We start from the raw sequence: 17,360 nt of genomic DNA on the forward strand, positions 1-17,360 counted from the left end.
TGCTGGATCATATGGTAGTTCTATATTTCTAACTTTCTAATGAACTTTCATTGAAAATGGCACATGTACCCCTATGTTCATTGCAGTGCTGTTCACAATAGCCAAGACATGGAAACAACCTAAATGTCCATCAACAGATGAATGGATTAAGCAGATGTGGTACATATACACAATGGAATACTACTCAGCCATAAAAAGAACAAAATAATGCCATTTGCAGTAACAGGGACAGACCTAGAGACTCTCATAGTGAAGCATGTCAGAAAGAGAAAGACAAACACCATATGATATCCCATATCTGGAATCTAATATGTGGCATAAACGAACCTATCTACAGAAAAGGAACAAACTCATGGACATGAAGAACAGACTTGTGGTTGGCAAGGGGAAGGGGGAGGGAGTGGGATGGACTGGGAGTTTGGAGTTATTAGATACAAACTATTGCATTTGGAGTGGATAAGCAATGAGATCCTGCTGCATAGCACAGGGAACTGCATCTAGTCACTTTGATGGAACATGATGGAGGATAATGTGGGAAAAAAATGTATATATGTGTGTGTGTGCTGTACTGTTGTACATATACATATATATGTATATATACATATATATACAACAGTACAGCAGAAATTGACAGAACGTTGTAAATCAGCTACAGGAGTTCCCGTTGTGGCGCAGTGGTTAACGAATCCAACTAGGAACCATGAGGTTGCAGGTTCGATCCCTGCCCTTCCTCAGTGGGTTAAGGATCCGGCGTTACTGTTTGCTGTGGTGTAGGTTGCAGACATGGCTCGGATCCCGAGTTGCTGTGGCTCTGGCGTAGGCCAGTGGCTACTGCTCCGATTTGACCCCTAGCCTGGGATTCTCCATATGCCGTGGAAGCGGCTCTAGAAAAGGCAAAAAGACCAAAAAAAAAAAAAAAAAAAAAAAAAAGAACATTGTAACTCAGCTATAAAAAAAATTTAAAAAGGAGTTCCTGTTGTGGCACAGCAGAAACAAATTTGACTAGGAACCATGAGGTTGCGGGTTCCATCCCTGGCCTTACTCAGTGGGTTGAGGATCCAGCATTTCCGTGAGCTGTGGTGTAGGTCGCAGATGTGGCTCAGATCTGGCATTGCTGTGGCTCTTGCGTAGGCCGGTGGCAACAGCTCTGATTAGACCCCCAGCCCCCTAGCCTGGGAACCTGCATATACCGTGGGTGGGGTCCTAAAAAGACAAAAGACAAAAAAAAAATTAAGAAGAAAAAGAAAAAAGAAAAAAGAACAAATTGTTGATATAGGAGAAGACAAAAAAAAAAAATCCTCAAAATAATTATGTAGGGAGTTCCTGTTGTGGCTCAGTGGTAACAACCAACTAGTATCCGTGAGGACGCACATTTGATCCCTGACCTCGCTCAGTGGGTTCAGGATCAGGTTTTGCAGTGAGTGGTGGTGTAGGTTGCAGACGTAGCTTGGATCTCATGTTGCTGTGGCTGTGGGGTAGGCCAGCAGCTGCAGCTCTGATTTGACACCTAGCCTGAGAACTTCCATGTGCTGCAGGTATGGCTCTAAAAAGACAAAAACAAAAACAAAATAATTATGTAGGAGGAAACCTACATAACCTTGGGTATGGCAATGATTTTTTTAGCTATAATACCAAAGGCACGATCAAGAAAGAAATAATTAATAAACTGTACTTCATCAAAATCAAAAACTTCTGCTTGTGAAAGACAATGTCAAGAGAATGAGAAGACAAGCCACAGACTATAAGAAAATATTTGCAAAATACACATCTGATAAAGGATTCTTATCTAAAATATACAAAGGGCTAATAAATAAACTTCAATAATAGGAAAACAATCAGGTTAAAAAATCTGAAGACCTTAATAGTAGACACCTCAGGAAAATGATGATATACAGATGGCAAATAGGCATATGAAAAGATGCTCCACATCATGTCATCAGGGAATTGTGAATTGCAACAAGATACCTACATATGTATTAGAATGGCCAAAATGCATATGCTGGTGAGGATGTGGAGAAACTCTCATTCGTTTCTGGTGGGAAAGCAAAATGGTACAGCTATTTTGGAAGACAGTTTGATGGTTTCTTTACCATATGATCTAGCAATTATGTTCCTTGGTATTTACCCAAAGGAGCTGAAAATTTATGTTCACACAAAAACCTGCACACAGATGTTGATAGCAGCTTTATTCATAATTGCCAAAATCTGAAAGCAACCAAGATGTCCCTGAGTGGTGAATGGATGAATGAACTGGAGCACATCCAAACAATGGAATGTTACTCATTGCTACCAAGAAATGATCTGTGAAGCCAAGAAAAGATATGGAAGAACTTAAAAACCTATATTACTAAGTGAAAGAAGCCAGTCTGAAAAGGCTACATACAATACGGTATGAGTCCAACGATATGACATTCTAGAAAAGGCAAAATTATAGAGACAGTGAAAAGCTTGGTGGTTGGCAGGATTTAGCAGGGAGAGAAGGATGAGTAGGCGGAATTCCGATTTTCAGAGCAGCGAGATGATTCTGTATGATATTACAGTAGTGCATATATGTCATTTTAGGTTTGTCCAAACCTGCGGAATATATGACACCAAGAATGAACCCTAATGTACTCTAGGGATGGTGGGTGACTACGATGTGTCAGTGCAGATCCATCAGTTGTAACAAGTGTATCAATGGTGTGTGGGGGGTGTTGATAATGGGGGAGGATGTGCATGTGTGAGAGCAGGGGGTATGTGGGAAATTTCTGTATCTTCCAATTGCTCTGTAAGCCTAAAACTGCTCCCCCCAAAAAAGTTGAATAAAAAAAAATTATGCCAAGTGAAAGAAGCTAGATAGAGAAAGACTTGATTATTCCCTTGTGGCTGTGTTCAACTTATACCTCAATGCTTTGGCTTGATTTTTTTGGCAAGAATACTTCCTAGGTCACACTGTGTGCTTTGTAATGACATCGCATGATGGGGTCAACAGATGGTTCCACTGTATGATACTCAATTTGGTGACTGCTAGGTCTCTCCTCTGTGAAGGTGTATGTTTTTTTCTCTGCAACTAGCAAGGGATCTATGGACTATACATTAGCAACAAGTGATCATCCGCGTTAACTGTCTCCTAGCAGTTTTAGAATCCACTGATAATCCTTGCCTGAACTGATTTAAAGGTATTAATTAAAAAAAATTCTATCATTCTTTCTCAGTGAATTAGTTGGCTTTCTTCCTAATCAACCAAGACCGACAAGTTTTTGAATGAAACAAATTTCTCATGTTTGTTTCTCGTGACAGATTGTGCTCATTCTTTTTTTTTTTTCTTCTTTTTAGAGCCGCACCTAAATATGGCAATTCCCAGGCTAGGGGTCTCACTGGAAATGCAGCTGCTGGCCTATACCACAGCCACAGCAACGCAGGATCTGAGCCTCATTTGTGACCTACACTATAGCTCATGGCAACACCAGATTCTTAACCCACTGAATGAGGCCAGGAATTGAACCTGCATCCTCAGGGATATTAGTCAGGTTCATCACCACTGAGCCATGATGGGAACTACAAATTGTTCTTATTCTTTATGGCTCTGCTCAACAAGCCCCTTTTCTGAAATCCCAACCTCCTTCCCATTCCTGACTTCATAACCACAGAAGCTAAGTGTTTTCAAGCCATGTTGCAGTTATTATTTTCCATTCACTCATTCGTTCAAAAATACTTATTGTGTTCATGCCACATTTCAGACACTGTTCTAGGCATGGGACACATAGTAGTGAACACATCAGATGAGGTCTCTGGCCTGCATTATTGTATATGTGTGTGTGAGAGACTATAAATAAAGAAATATAAACAGAAGAGAATGTCAGGTAGAAAGAGTACAGTAAAGGAAAACAATAGAGGAGCAAAGAGGGGAGGTGGGGTGCGTGTGCTAGATAAGAAGTCAAGGCAGGTATAGCTGCCCACATTCCCTAGGCAATCTGGCATCACCCAGTCCAGGCCAACCTTACTTCTGACTTGTGACTCCCTGCCTGTGGCCTCAGGGCTTCTCTCTGCGTGACAGGCCCATGCTTGTTGAACCAATGGCCAACAGGAATGGAAGGACAAACATTCCTGTGTCCCTGCCCCCTGGTGTGTGTTCCCCATTCCCCAGAGGGTCCCTGTGGGCTGAGTCGTACCCTCTCCTAAGAATTCTCTGTGTTCTTCCTCCCCTTTGCTGTCTCATGTCTCCTTTCCTCTACCTCTACTTCCTGGTATCACATTTTACTCTTCACACATAACCATTTGCACTCAGATTCTTAAGTTTTAGAGGAATCGAACCTGTCAGTAGATCCTAGAAGTGATGCAAGAAAGGAGACTCAGAATAGGATTTGAGAATTGGCTCACTTGCTGGTCAGGTCACAGCTAAGAGCCTGCTGTGGCATTACTATTGCTAAGAGTGATTCATCCCCTGTGACAAACTGGGCTGGTGTGCAGGTGCAAGAAAATATTCCGGCCTGTAGAGTAGCTCTTGCATTGACCGGGGGGCAAAGGCAATTATTAGGATTTTGGAGTTGGTTTGTCATTGTCAACTGCTGGAGGAGCCATGAAAAAAGAAAATAACAGGCTCAGGTCAGGTAACCATTCATTTAGAATCTGAGCTCTTCCATGTCATCTTGAAAAGCGGGTCTCATTTCTTGGTGACAAAGGGTAGAGGGAGCCAAAAAATAACACCTCAAATTTGATCTTAAGTACCCTGGAGTCAAAAAAGCAGCTGAGGTCACAGCTTAGAAGGGTTCTTATGAGGAAGGAGAGGAGCCTTGAGACCTTGGATGGGGATATCTGGTTAGATGGGACTGAGGATTTAACTCTCTACATTCCTCTGAATAATCTGAGCCAGAATTCTCTGGAGCCCTGTCTCTTGCTAGAGGAAACCAGTTTCCAACTGGCTGGAGATTGTGCAAAGGTCTTACCCAGGGCAGGGGCCTTGCAAGATGATGCTTGTCTGTAAGATCTTTCTTTGCCTCTCTTTGTTGCTCCTAGACCAATAATTAGAAGTCTTATTATGAGCCAAGCAGAGAAACACTGCTACGTGAAGAAAGAGGTTATTCACCAAAAGCACTGGAGAACCTGGCAGTGTTATGTACCAGCAGGAACTGGGAGAATCTGCCTGGAAATGGATGAGGGTGCTGGATCAGGGAGGACAGACTATAAGGCTGGAGAGCAGTTAGTTTATTAATATGGGTGCATTAGTCAGTGAATCAAGACAATGTGTTGGTAGAATGCTTAGGACCTGTACCTAGTACACTGCAGGAATAGCTCTTCAAACCTTGAAATCAATGAGATGGAGATGCTGGAATTTCTTAGAAGACAAGGAAGAGGTGAAAAAAAAAAAAAAAGACTAGATTTAAGAACGCATATATTCCCATTGTAGCTCAGCAGGTAGTGAACCTGAATAGTATCCATGAGCTTGCGGGATTGATCCCTGGCCTCGCTCAGTGGGTTAAGGATCCGGTGTTGCCATGAGGTGTGGTGTAGGTGGCAGATGCTGCTCAGATCCCACGTAGCTGTGGCTGTGGCTGTGGCCGTGGCCAGCAGCTGTGGCTCCGATTTAACCCCTAGCCTGGGGGCTTTCATATGCCAAGAGTGCAGCCCTACACACACACACACACACACACACGAATACATTTATTATATTCCCTGGGAGGATTCAGAGGGAACTCCCTTCGCTAAAATTTGGAATGTTCTAGTCCATTCTGAGAAGCTCAGAACTGCTTGTCCTCTAGATTAAGATTGTTTCCTCAAAATCACGGGAATAACAGGATTCCAGGGGCCAGGCTGGCAACACTAGACCATCAGAGGCAACAGGGATGTAACTATGGTCACATATAGGAACCTGAATAAATCTCAGGGGCGTAACATCGACGGCAGCGGAAGGCAGGGAGTGAGTCCCCAAGAACACATGAATTACTCAGATGTAAAAATATGGGAAATGAAAATGTGAGTGTGTGACGATAAGTTAGTGAAGACAAAACTTCACCAGTGGTGGAATAATGGTTCTGGGGAAAGGGGGATAGAAGGGGGTGGGAGAGGGTAGAAGAGGACTCCTAAGGCACTGGGAATGTTCTCTTTCTCAAGCCGATGGTGAGTACACAGGAGATCATTTTATTGTGGCTCTTTCTACCTATGATTTATACTTTTTGAATGTATTCAATATTTAACAAAAACAATTTAAAGAAATAAAGCCTAATCATAATCTCTCGCTTGTTCTCCTTGGTTGCCACACAGTAGGAATTCAGGCATTGGGCTTTGGCATCAGGTAGATCCAAATCCAAGCCACTCTTTGGCTTGTCCAACTTTAGGGAAGTTACTGAGTCTGAGTGATGGGTTTGTCACCAGCAAGGTGATTTTGTTTTGTTTTTTGTCTTTTCTAGGGCTGCTTCCCGCAGCATATGGAGGTTCCCAGGCTAGGGGTCTAATCGGAGCTGTAGCCGACGGCCTACGCCACAGCTACAGCAACCCCAGATCCAAGCTGCGTCTGCGACCTACACCACAGGTCACAGCAATACCGGGTCCTTAATCCACTGAGCAAGGCCAAGGATCGAACCCGCAACCTCATGGTTCCTAGTGGGATTTGTTTCCACTGCACCATGACGGGAACTCCACCAGCAAGGTGATTTTGATAATAACTCTCCAGCAGGGTGGTATAAGGATTAAGTGAGGTAATTTACATACAGCTGGGATATATGCTTAAGAAATAATAGTTACTATTCACTTTATTTGTCCATGCTTCCCAGGTCTTCCCTTTTTAGGAATTTTCTATGTCCCTCATTTGAATTTGACTTCAGTGTAATTATTTCCTGTAAGGAAAGCATTGTCTTTGGTGGGCTATATCTTATTTTAAAAAGTAGTTTTAAATTTGTTTCAAAATACCATGATCTCATTTGACCCTCTTTTTCAACCCCCAGTGGCCTAGCACAGCCCCGATAAATCTTAGCAAGTGGATGAATGTAGCTATAATGGGCTGAATTGTGTCCTCAGAATTCGTATGTTGGAACTCCAATCTCTAGTACTTTCAGAATGTAACTGTATTTGGACATTAGGGTTTTAAAGAGGAGATTAGGGCAGGGCCCTAATCCAAGATGACTCTTGTCCTGAGAAGAAGCCTAAGAGGTCTTAGGGATGAACCCCACAGAGAAAAGTCCGTGTGAGGACACAGGGAGCAGGCCAAGGAGAGAGGCTCCAAGAGAAACCAAACCTGGTCTCGGACTTTCCAGCCTCCAGAACTGTAAGAAGTAAATTTTGCTGTTTAAGCCGCTTGGTCTGCGATACCTTGTCAGGGTTGCCCTAGCAGACTGATAGAGTAGGGCACATGACTGTCCCCAAGTCATAAGTGCATAAACCGAGCTTCAAGGGTTAAGGCCTGTTCAGACTTAGGTAAGCAGTAAAAGGGCAGAATTGCTCACTGAATTAAATCTAGGTGTCAGATTCTGACATTAAACATGTTTCAAACTATACAAACAAATTTTAAATCAAAATCTTATTTTTTAATCAAAGTTATATATGGGCTTCTGAAAAATAACAAGATCCACCTGCCTTTCCCTCATCTAATGTGGCTTCCTCAGAGGCAACCACCTGCAACTCTTTGGGTGTTTCTCCCCTTGGTGTGTGTGTCTAAATGACATGCTGATACAGATAGGTCATGATTTTTCAAACCAAGACATCATCTATGAAGCTCCTATTATTAATGATGAGTCTTAATTATCTACACACACACCCACCACCCACCACTATCCACATCTTTCATCTTAAACTTTTATCACAATCTTTGCTATCTTTTTCTTTTGTATTTCTCAGTTTTCTCCAGGTTAATTTTCTTTTTTGCTTTCATGTTAAACTTTCCCCAAATGTCTGGTGATTCTTGGCTGCCCATTTGGATTTAACAAAAAGCTTGTTTTCCATTTTACCCTATGCCCATGCCTTCAGAAGCAACTAGTGACTTTAATTTTTGACATTTTCTAGGGTCTTACATCAGGGATTGACTAGTTATTGCTGGGCGCTCTGCTGTAGGAACTTAGGTTTTAGCTTCATGTTCTCTAAGTTGGTTATTCCTTCTCTATCTCTCTATCTTCTAGAACTTCCTGACATCTCTCTGCTGTCATTTCATTTCCTCTTCTCTTTGAACTTTTTGTATCTTTTTATCCCTTTACTGCTACTTTAGGGGTTTTTAAGAGGAAGTAGAGACAGACACAGGTTTTTAAATAGCAGTCTACATTTCTAATTTTGACTCTTCATGGGTTTTTATTATTAGTCAATAAGTAATGGTTAGCATCAGCTTAAGGCAAATGAATAAAAATATTCCTATTTTTCCCAGTTGCCTCTGCCAAAGACTCTGACTTTGAAAACCTTGTGTTATGAGTACTATGAATAAGAAAAGTAATAAACTACTTCTTAAGTATCACATCTCAAGACATCTGTTCTTAGAACAAGGTGAGAGGGTGTGCACAGGGGGCAAAGGGCAGGTGAGGAGTCACACGGAGGATGGCCCAGTGAGTGGGTGCAGGGGGAGTTGAGGATCTGCGCGGGGGGGGGGGCAGGTCCCAAGCAAGGTAAAGAGGTCACCCACACTGTGGGGGTGACCTGAGGTGAGGTGGGCGAGAGGCCCTGCACCTGTGGGATGTTCTGGCACAGGGTCTGAGCACAAGCAGGACATTCTCACTGGGGAGGCAGCAGGGATAGTGATGTGACTCAGATAAGTAAATATATTACGGGTACTCAGAGCCAGAATTCTCACCCTCAGAGAATGAAGTCAGAAACATAGAAAGAGAGAAAACTGGAATATACCTTCAGGATTGCAATCAGACGTTATTAGAGTGAACTTGTGGATTGCAATGTATAGACAGCTATATGGCATCAATATTGATATATCTATATATAGAGAGAGATAAGTTTGTGTGTATGTGTATGTGTGTGTGTGTTCCCCAACTCTGTCCATCTAGAGAGCCTAAAAGCTGTGAACTCAAGTTGCAGCCAGTAGTCCTACCCAGATTGTGGATTTGAAATACCATTTGGCATGTAAGGGAACCAGGGTCCTTGGTAGGGTGCCAGATTTAGCATATAAAAATATAGCAAATATTCAGCAAACAATAAACTACTGCATGGACATACCTACACTAGTTACTCTTTATTTATCTGAAATTCAAATTTAACTGATTAAATTGAACACATTATTTTATTTGGTAACGCTATTCCTTGGAGAAATGGCCAAGGAATAGCGGACTTGCAACACTGGGGGAGGGGAACGACGACAACAACAAGAGGCGAGAACATTCTGTTGTGCTAGAAAAAAAGAAAATACAGAAGGATGGGACAAAATGACACAGGAGCCAATCTGAAGGAGCCAAAAAAGGGACAATGTAAACACCAAAATAAATAATAACAGTAACAAATTATTACCCATTGAACAAAATAGAAAACCATGAGCATGGAGTTCCCTGGTGGCTTGGCGTTGTCACTGCTTGGTGTGGGTTCAATCCCTGGCCTCAGAACTTTTATACTCTGCAGGCACAGCCAAAAAAACCAAAAACAAATCATGAGCCCATAATGATATGATCAAAAAAGTAAAATGAAGGCTTGATGAGGAATAGGATATTTATTTAGATCTAAAGGATAAGATTCTTACTTATTTATTTATTTTATTTTATTTTTTTGTCCTTTTGCCATTTCTTGGGCTGCTCCTGCGGCATATGGAGGTTCCCAGGCTAAGGGTCCAATCGGAGCTGTAGCCAGTGGCCTATGCCAGAGCCACAGCAACTCAGGATCCAAGCCACGTCTGCAACCTACACCACAGCTCACGGCAACGCCGGATCCTTAACCCACTGAGCAAGGCCAGGGATCGAACCCACAACCTCATGGTTCCTAGTTGGATTCGTTAATCACTGAGCCGTGACGGGACCTTCAGATTCTTATTTAGATTTATGTAGATTTCTTCATAAGTTAATACTTGTTCATTTCAAATAGAAAAAATAATAACTTCATTTTAGAGTTACTTCATTGTGCAGAAGCCTGGCAGACACCACTTTAATCAAACGAATGAAGTGAGCATCATTAATAAGAGGACACCAAAACTGTCACCTGAGTACCGCATCACTTTGTTGAAACTTTTACCAAAGACAAGCACACTCAATAGAAGGATGTTCCACAAAATAAATAGCTGAATCTTCAAACGTATCAAAGAAAGTCAAAGACAGACTGAGGAAACATTTTCAACTAAAGGACACCAAGAGATGTGGCAATTAAAGGAAATAAACATTCAGAGGTGTATCCTTTTTTTTTTTGGCTATAAAAGATATTACTGGGATGACTGATGACATTTAATGAAGGTCTCAGGATTGGATAGTATGAATGATTCATGTTTACTTCCTGATCTAGGTGGCTGTATTGGGACTATGTGGGAGAATGACAGTCAGCACCCCAGTAAGTATTTGGGGACGATGGGGTATCAGGTTGGCAACTTTCTCCCAAATGGGAGTTCAAGATAAAAATGTTCTTTATACTGTATTTGCAATTTTCTGTTAAGTTTCAGGTTGTTTTAAACTAAATAAAAACAATGCTTATTTTTGGTTTTAAAAGGGAAATGAGTATTTAATAATTCTTACACATGGGTCTAAAAAAAAAGAGCTCGAAATGAAAATGCCACTAATAAGTTGTGTTTTACAATGATGATGTGAGAGATTAAAAGCCAGCCATCTGGATGATCACAAATTCACTTATTTACAAGGCTCCTGAATTTATTTTACTAGAATTTTTAAATCACAAGAAGCCAAGAAAGGAAATTCTACATATTACCGATAATTTGTATGCCAAACATTGGGAAAACTGCTATTTAAAACAAAAACCATGGTAGCTATTTCTGGGGTTTGGCATTTCATCTCTGGGGTAGGTGGTCTTTTTAAGAAAAACATCTTTAAGGGTGTTACGGGCTGATTTCCTATTCTGCCCCGCTGCCTCCCTCTTCCTTCCCCCTGGTGATGGTTCTAAGAGGTAGCAAGGCCTTTGGGAGGTGACTAGGATTAGAGGAAGCTGTGAAGGTGGAGCCCTCATGAATGGGATCAGTGCCCTTTTAAGAAAAGTTAGGAGAGAAGTTGCTGCCCTTTGGTCTCTCTCACATGAGGACCAATGAGAGGTCATCAGTCTGTTACCTGGAAGAAGGCACTTAGCGAACTTTTTGGCACCCTGATCTAGACTTCCAGCCTCTGGAACTATGGGGAATAAATTTCTGTTGCTTAGAAGCCACCTGGTCTATGGGAATTTGTTATAGTACTCAGAGCAGACTAAGAAAAGGTGTATCCAAGTGTGTCACGTCCTACTCCTGGCCTGCTTTTCCTGCCTTCTTATTTACAGACCTCCAACCTCACTTTGAGCAATGATGCCCAGCTAGAATACTATTTAGCCTTCTTTAGATGGCTAAAGGCACCACTCTATCAACGAGACCTAAGGAGAAGTATCTGGAAATGCTGGGGGAAGAACCAGCTTTTCCTCATACAGGTACTACCCTTCCGCCTCCTTTCTAGTCTGCAGTTCGGATGTGGCTCCTGAGGAACAGTGGCCTTTCTGTGACTCATTAGGCAGCAGGGCTGCTGATAAAAGTCAACACATGGATGGAAACGAGGATGACAATGAAAGAAAAACAGCCTGGGTAGTTGATGGCATCAATGAGCTGCTGTGCTAAGCCTGGACTCCCCTACCAGTGGCTTTTTATTAAGAGAAACATTAAACCCTCTACATGTTTATGCCAGTTGGGTTTTCTGTAATTTGCATCTCTATACATTATTAAAAACAAGTTTGATGGCTTTTATTTATTTTTTTTTAAATAGAAGTTGAAGACTCGGAGTTCCCGTTGTGGCACAGTGGTTAACGAATCTGACTAGGATCCATGAGGTTGTGGGTTCGATCCCTGGCCTTGCTCAGTGGGTTAAGGATCCAGCATTGCTGTGCCTGTGGTGTAGGCCAGCAGCTGCAGCTCCGATTAGATCCCTGGCCTGGGACTCTCCATATGCCACAGGTGCGGCCCTAAAAAAGACAAAAAGACACATACACACACACAAAGTGAAGACTCAAGATCGTTGAACTGCTTGTTCAATAAAGTAAAAGGAATTTTTCCTTCTTTTTGGCCGTGCCTGTGGCATGCAGAAGTTACCGTACCAGGGATTGAACTTGCGCCACAGCAGCAACCTGAGCTGCCGCAGTGATTCTAGATACTTAGGCTGCTGCGCCACCTGGGAACTCCTAAAAGGAATCTTGTATTTGAGGAGACTGCTCTGGAGAGATGTGAAGAGGGTGTTGGGGTTAGAGTGGCAAGTCCATGGTGACCAGAAGAGACCTCAGGAAAGACATGGTAAGAAATTCCCTAATGTTCTAATTGACCAACAGTTTTAGGAAAAGTTATTTCTAACATTGATCTTGAAATTATTTCCTGTACTATGAGCTGGTTCTTATACTATGATAACCATTTGTTAACTCTCAACCCAAAAAGCCTGCTACATAAAACAGTCTTATGTTGATGAAATGAAATAGTGTCTAGTGTCAGGCAAGGCACTGAAATAATTCTCAGATATCGGCACAGTGGAGAGAGCTAGCTCTGAACTTTTCATAGCATGTAAGATGGTAGTCATAACATTTTATTTGGTTATTCAAAGAAACATCAATCCTGGAATGAAAGGCTGGAGAAACTAAGGCTATCATCATCCTTGAAATGGAAACTTATTTGTTGAAAAGGAAGCCTTGAACAAATTATCTGGAGGGTGCTGATGTTCTAATATGTGGTTTTTCACAGAAGAGTCAATCCCTAGAGTTTTTGTTTTCTTTTCCCTAAAAGTCCTTTCATAGCTTGGATTGGAACTCAGAACTCATTTCTATAAATATAACAAAAGGGGGCTGCATTCGCATGTCAGGTCACAAAAGCTTATACAACTCAACCTCACTAGATGAGGATACTAACATAATGACTGGCTATTCTTTGTTTCTATATTAAACTCAGCAACCTAACATAACTTTATATATGTTTTTCACTGTTTGATTTAGGTCAGACAGCACTTCTCCAGACAGCAGCTAGGGAATCTAGACTTCTTCTAGCAAGCGACCCAGTATGTAAACATCCTTTGCTTCTAAGCATTGTAGATGGAGGAGCTGATTATCTCATGGGAAACTTCAGGGATCAAGCCTGAGCATGACACACATTTCTTTTGCCCACATTCTGCTGGTCAGATTAATCACATGGATTCAGTTGAACTGCAACGGAGGCTAGAAAATAGTCTTCCTTTCTGGCCAGAGGAGGAACAAGGAACATGGGCATCTTGTATCTATTTTGCAAGGTTTTGTGAAGATTAAATGAAATAACTGCACACTTTAGGTTCTTGACAAGTGTATCTTTTCCCTTCTCGGGAATCAACTAAGTACAGACTAGTGATGGCAGGCTGCAGTGGTAGTGGGTTCTGATGCAAAAAACTCCTATTGAAAGAGTTTTGGCAAAGAAGATCAGGTGCAGATTCTGGTCGGGGTGAGCGGAGGTTATAGTAGCCTGAGAGATAGGTAGAGAGTAAGAGAAGGTAAGAACTGTGAGTTTGATGCTCTTGAAGGGGGTCCTAGAAAATTAGGACAAATTCAAGAAGAAAGAGGTAATAAAGGTTTGTGCTGGGAGAAAAATCTGGGTCTTCCAGGGAACACACTGTGTGGCCAATAGGAAGCAGCATTAAAGAAAATGTATGAGTTACTTTTAGAAAGTAGTGGAATGTTCAGTACTTCAGTGAGTGGTTCCTCCAACTACCAAACCTGTGCTGAGTCAAACGTGAGTGAAAAAGGTCCTGAAGAAAGGGTGATCATCCTTTATCAAAAATATATAGTGCTCTGGAGTTCCCATTGTGGAAATGAATCCGACTAGGAACCATGAGGTTGCGGGTTCGCTCCCTGGTCTTGCTTAGTGGGTTAAGGATCTGTGAGCTGTGGTGTAGGTAGCAGACAAGGCTCAGACCCCACCCCACGTTGCTGTGGCTGTGGCATAGGCCGGCAGCAACAGCTCCGATTTGACCCCTAGCCTGGGAACCTCCACATGCTGCGGGTGTGGCCCTAAGCGGACAAAAGCCTATATATATATATAAAATGCTCTGAGTAGACTTAAAATATAACATTTAAAAAAAGAAATGGTACAATGTAAAGCAATTACTTTTGAAGAGTACTGAAGAGTCCAATTTTCAGTCTCCCTAAAAATATTTACAATGGAAGTGTGAGCCTTGATTGGATCTAGGTTTGGGGGAAGACACAATCTATCAAGAATATTGTTGGTATTTTATGCATTACATTTGCTAAGAGAGTAAATCTTAAATGTTGTCTTTCTTATCCACCCAAAGAACCATGTGCACAGACACATCCAATCACCATGTTGTATACCTTAAACGTTATTTGTCAATTACCTCCCACCAAAGCTGGAAAAAAATTTTGTGGTGATGATTAGGGAAATTTAAATGTGAACTAAACATAGAGATTTTTATTAATTTTTACGTCTGATGAAAGGCTAGGACTGGGTACATCCTTTTTCTTAAGCAATAGCTGAGAAAATGGATGAAACATCAAGATGCCTGCAATTTAGGGGCAAATGGTTCAGAAAGGGTACATATCGCAAACATAGCAAAATGTTAATGACGACTGCTGAATCTAGGTGGAAGGTGTATGAAAACACATTAAACAACCCTTTCAATGTTTCTGTATTTAAAAAAATTGTCAAAATGAAAAATGACAATAGGATTTTTGGAATGTGATCATTTATTGCCAACAAGACAACAAAGCGGGAACCGAGTGATCCACAGAATCTATGATCAGATGATATAGATTCGAATATATATATATTTTTTGGCTTTTTTTTTTTGGCTTTTCTGGGGCCGCTCCCATGGCACATGGAGGTTCCCAGTCTAGGGGTCGAATTGGAGCTATAGCCACTGGCCTACGCCAGAGCCACAGCAGCGCCAGATCCCAGCAGTGTCTGCAACCTACACCACAGCTCACAGCAACGCCGGATCCTTAATCCACTGAGCAAGGGCAGGGATTGAACCTGCAACCTCGTGGTTCCTAGTCGGATTTGTTAACCACTGCACCACAATGGGAACTCCTTGTTTTTTTTTTTTTTTAGGGCTGCATTCGCAGCATGTGGAGGGTCCCAGGCTAGGGGTTGAATCGGAGCTACAGCTGCTGGCCACAGCCACAGCCACACAGGATCTGAGGCCCGTCTGCGACCCACACCATAGCTCACAGTAGCACTGGATCCTTAACCCATTGAGCAAGGCCAGGGATCGAACCTGCGTCCTCATGCATGCTAGTCAGATTCGTTTCCGCTGAGCCACGACAGGAACTCCAGATTGAATAGTTTTAGGTGGCACTGGCTGGGGTCAGGAATCAAGCCTGGGATATACTGGTCCTTACCCTTCGAGCTCTATGAAGCCAGGGACACCACTATGTTCATCATTACAGGTCCAGGTGAGTGCTAGGAAATGGTGAGTGATAAGTAAATTTCTGTTCATCGAATGGTGAAGTAAATGTGAAAATTCTATGCTTATGGTAGATATTGTAACTCTTCTTATGTGTCCTATACATCACTGCTTTTTGGAAGACAAAAAAAATATATACAAATAACATTTGTGTATCTAGTACCTTTGGGAATTCCCTGTTAATTCAATAACTCAACTCTGAAGTTTAAGCCAAAACATTTAGAAACTTTTGTTTTTCAGAGCTAAGTTTCATCCAAGCCTACCTTAATATTTTTATGAAGTTATATTTTTCTTAAGGCTGTTTTCACTCAATATTTTATTTTAAAAATAATATATTTTAATTAGATAAAAATACTTATTAATGACTATTAATGATGAAACTAAAGATTCTTCTGAAATTTTAAAGTTAAATTATCACATATTACAAGTGATTCAAAGTTATTTTATTAATTTATTTTCCAATAAAACTAGGAGCCATCTAGTTTTTAAAATCAATATTTTGCAAACCCAGATATAATCAAGGCCACACAGGGACAAGCTCATTAAACAATTGACAAGTTTTCTAGATTTATTTGTTCTTTGTATTTAAAAATGTCATTTTTGATATTCTCCAATATTTTTACAGCATTCTGAAATTATTAGGGAGGTGATCACCAAATCCAAGGGCCTTTCCTACATCATATGACAGTACCAACCACTGCTTTCCTTTGTGTAACTTTTTTTTTTCCCCCCAGATATTGAGAAAGTATGGTAATTCTCTGAAGAGGCAATGGGGCCTGGTGACAGATTGGCTGTAACGGATGTAGGGGAGAGTAGGGAAACCTTATTTTTTAACAGCAAGTTTTCATGTAACACCTTTTTAGCACTAGTATTTATATTAATCTTTGAAATTTTTATTCTTTTATTTTTATTTATATCAATCTTAATCTGATCCTAAAGCTATTAGGCTTAAAATAAAGTAACCCTACCCAATGGCAGAATATGAGGTCTGCCGTGTACAACTGAACAACACTTTATAGAGCAGGGGAATTGGTTTACCTCACTTCTCCAGAAGACTGAGGGTCAGTGTGCTATGAAGCAAGCGTGCTCTATTTGAAGACTTGGGGCTGCGTCCAGGCTTCCTTTTCACTTGCTCTTCTGACCCTGGGTAAGTCATTTAATTTCTCTGGGTCTCATCTTCCTCCAGTCTTAAAATATCACTGACTCTAAACAAAAAACTGACAGATAAGAAAATGATAAAAACAGTCAAATAGAATATGTCTGGAAAATTTGCCAGGTAGAAACATGGATGGTACGTATTTGATATTAATGAGTGGTGTTGAAAAACAAACAAAATAGGAGTTTCCTGTTGTGGCTCAGCGGGTTAAGAACCTGACTAGTATCTATGAGAATGTGGGTTTGATCCCTGGCCTTGCTCAGTGGGTTAAGGATCCACTGTTGCCGAGAGCTGTGGTGTAGGTCGTAGACTTGGCTTGGATCCTGCGTTGCCGTGGCTGGGGTGTAGGCCGGTGGCTTCAGCTCTGATTCAACCCCTAGCCTGGGAACTTACATATGCCATAGGTGTGACTCTAAAACAAACAAAAAAAAAACCAAAATGATGTATTTTAACAGGAACTTGAGGAGGAAAGAAAAGGCCACTGTGAGTTTTAAAAAATGAATGTACCTTGGAAATAAAGTGCAAAGTGCTGATAAAACAATTTGTTACACAATTGTCTATAAAATATAAAGCCATGAACAACCGTTTAGTTACACAGATTCAAGAGAATTAATACAGACTTCACATGCCTGAGGGAAACTAAGTCATAACAAATCCCAAACCAACTCGAGGGAGCCTAGCAACAATGTACTAGCTGAAAGCACAGCATTATTTTA

The 17,360-nt window shown here is 41.3% G+C and overlaps 1 protein-coding gene across 5 annotated transcripts in view; it reads right to left on the reverse strand.

Moving 5' to 3' along the window:
• Positions 1 to 17,360, reverse strand: part of LOC110262137 — a 101,687-nt gene that overhangs the window by 80,726 nt on the left and 3,601 nt on the right. For 3 of the 5 annotated variants that reach the window (XR_002346728.1, XR_002346729.1, XR_002346730.1), the window contains exon 2: positions 16,527 to 16,705. The exons of 1 other annotated variant lie outside the window; for it this stretch is intronic. The gene's annotated coding sequence lies outside the window, so the exon portion shown is untranslated. Of the gene's footprint in view, positions 1 to 15,250; positions 15,485 to 16,526; positions 16,706 to 17,360 lie in introns of those variants that run through there. One more of the 5 variants, XR_002346731.1, reaches the window with a different exon arrangement.

This window comes from Sus scrofa, chromosome 8 (genome assembly GCF_000003025.6).
Source record: "Sus scrofa isolate TJ Tabasco breed Duroc chromosome 8, Sscrofa11.1, whole genome shotgun sequence".
In the NCBI taxonomy this organism is placed as follows: Eukaryota; Metazoa; Chordata; class Mammalia; order Artiodactyla; family Suidae; genus Sus; species Sus scrofa.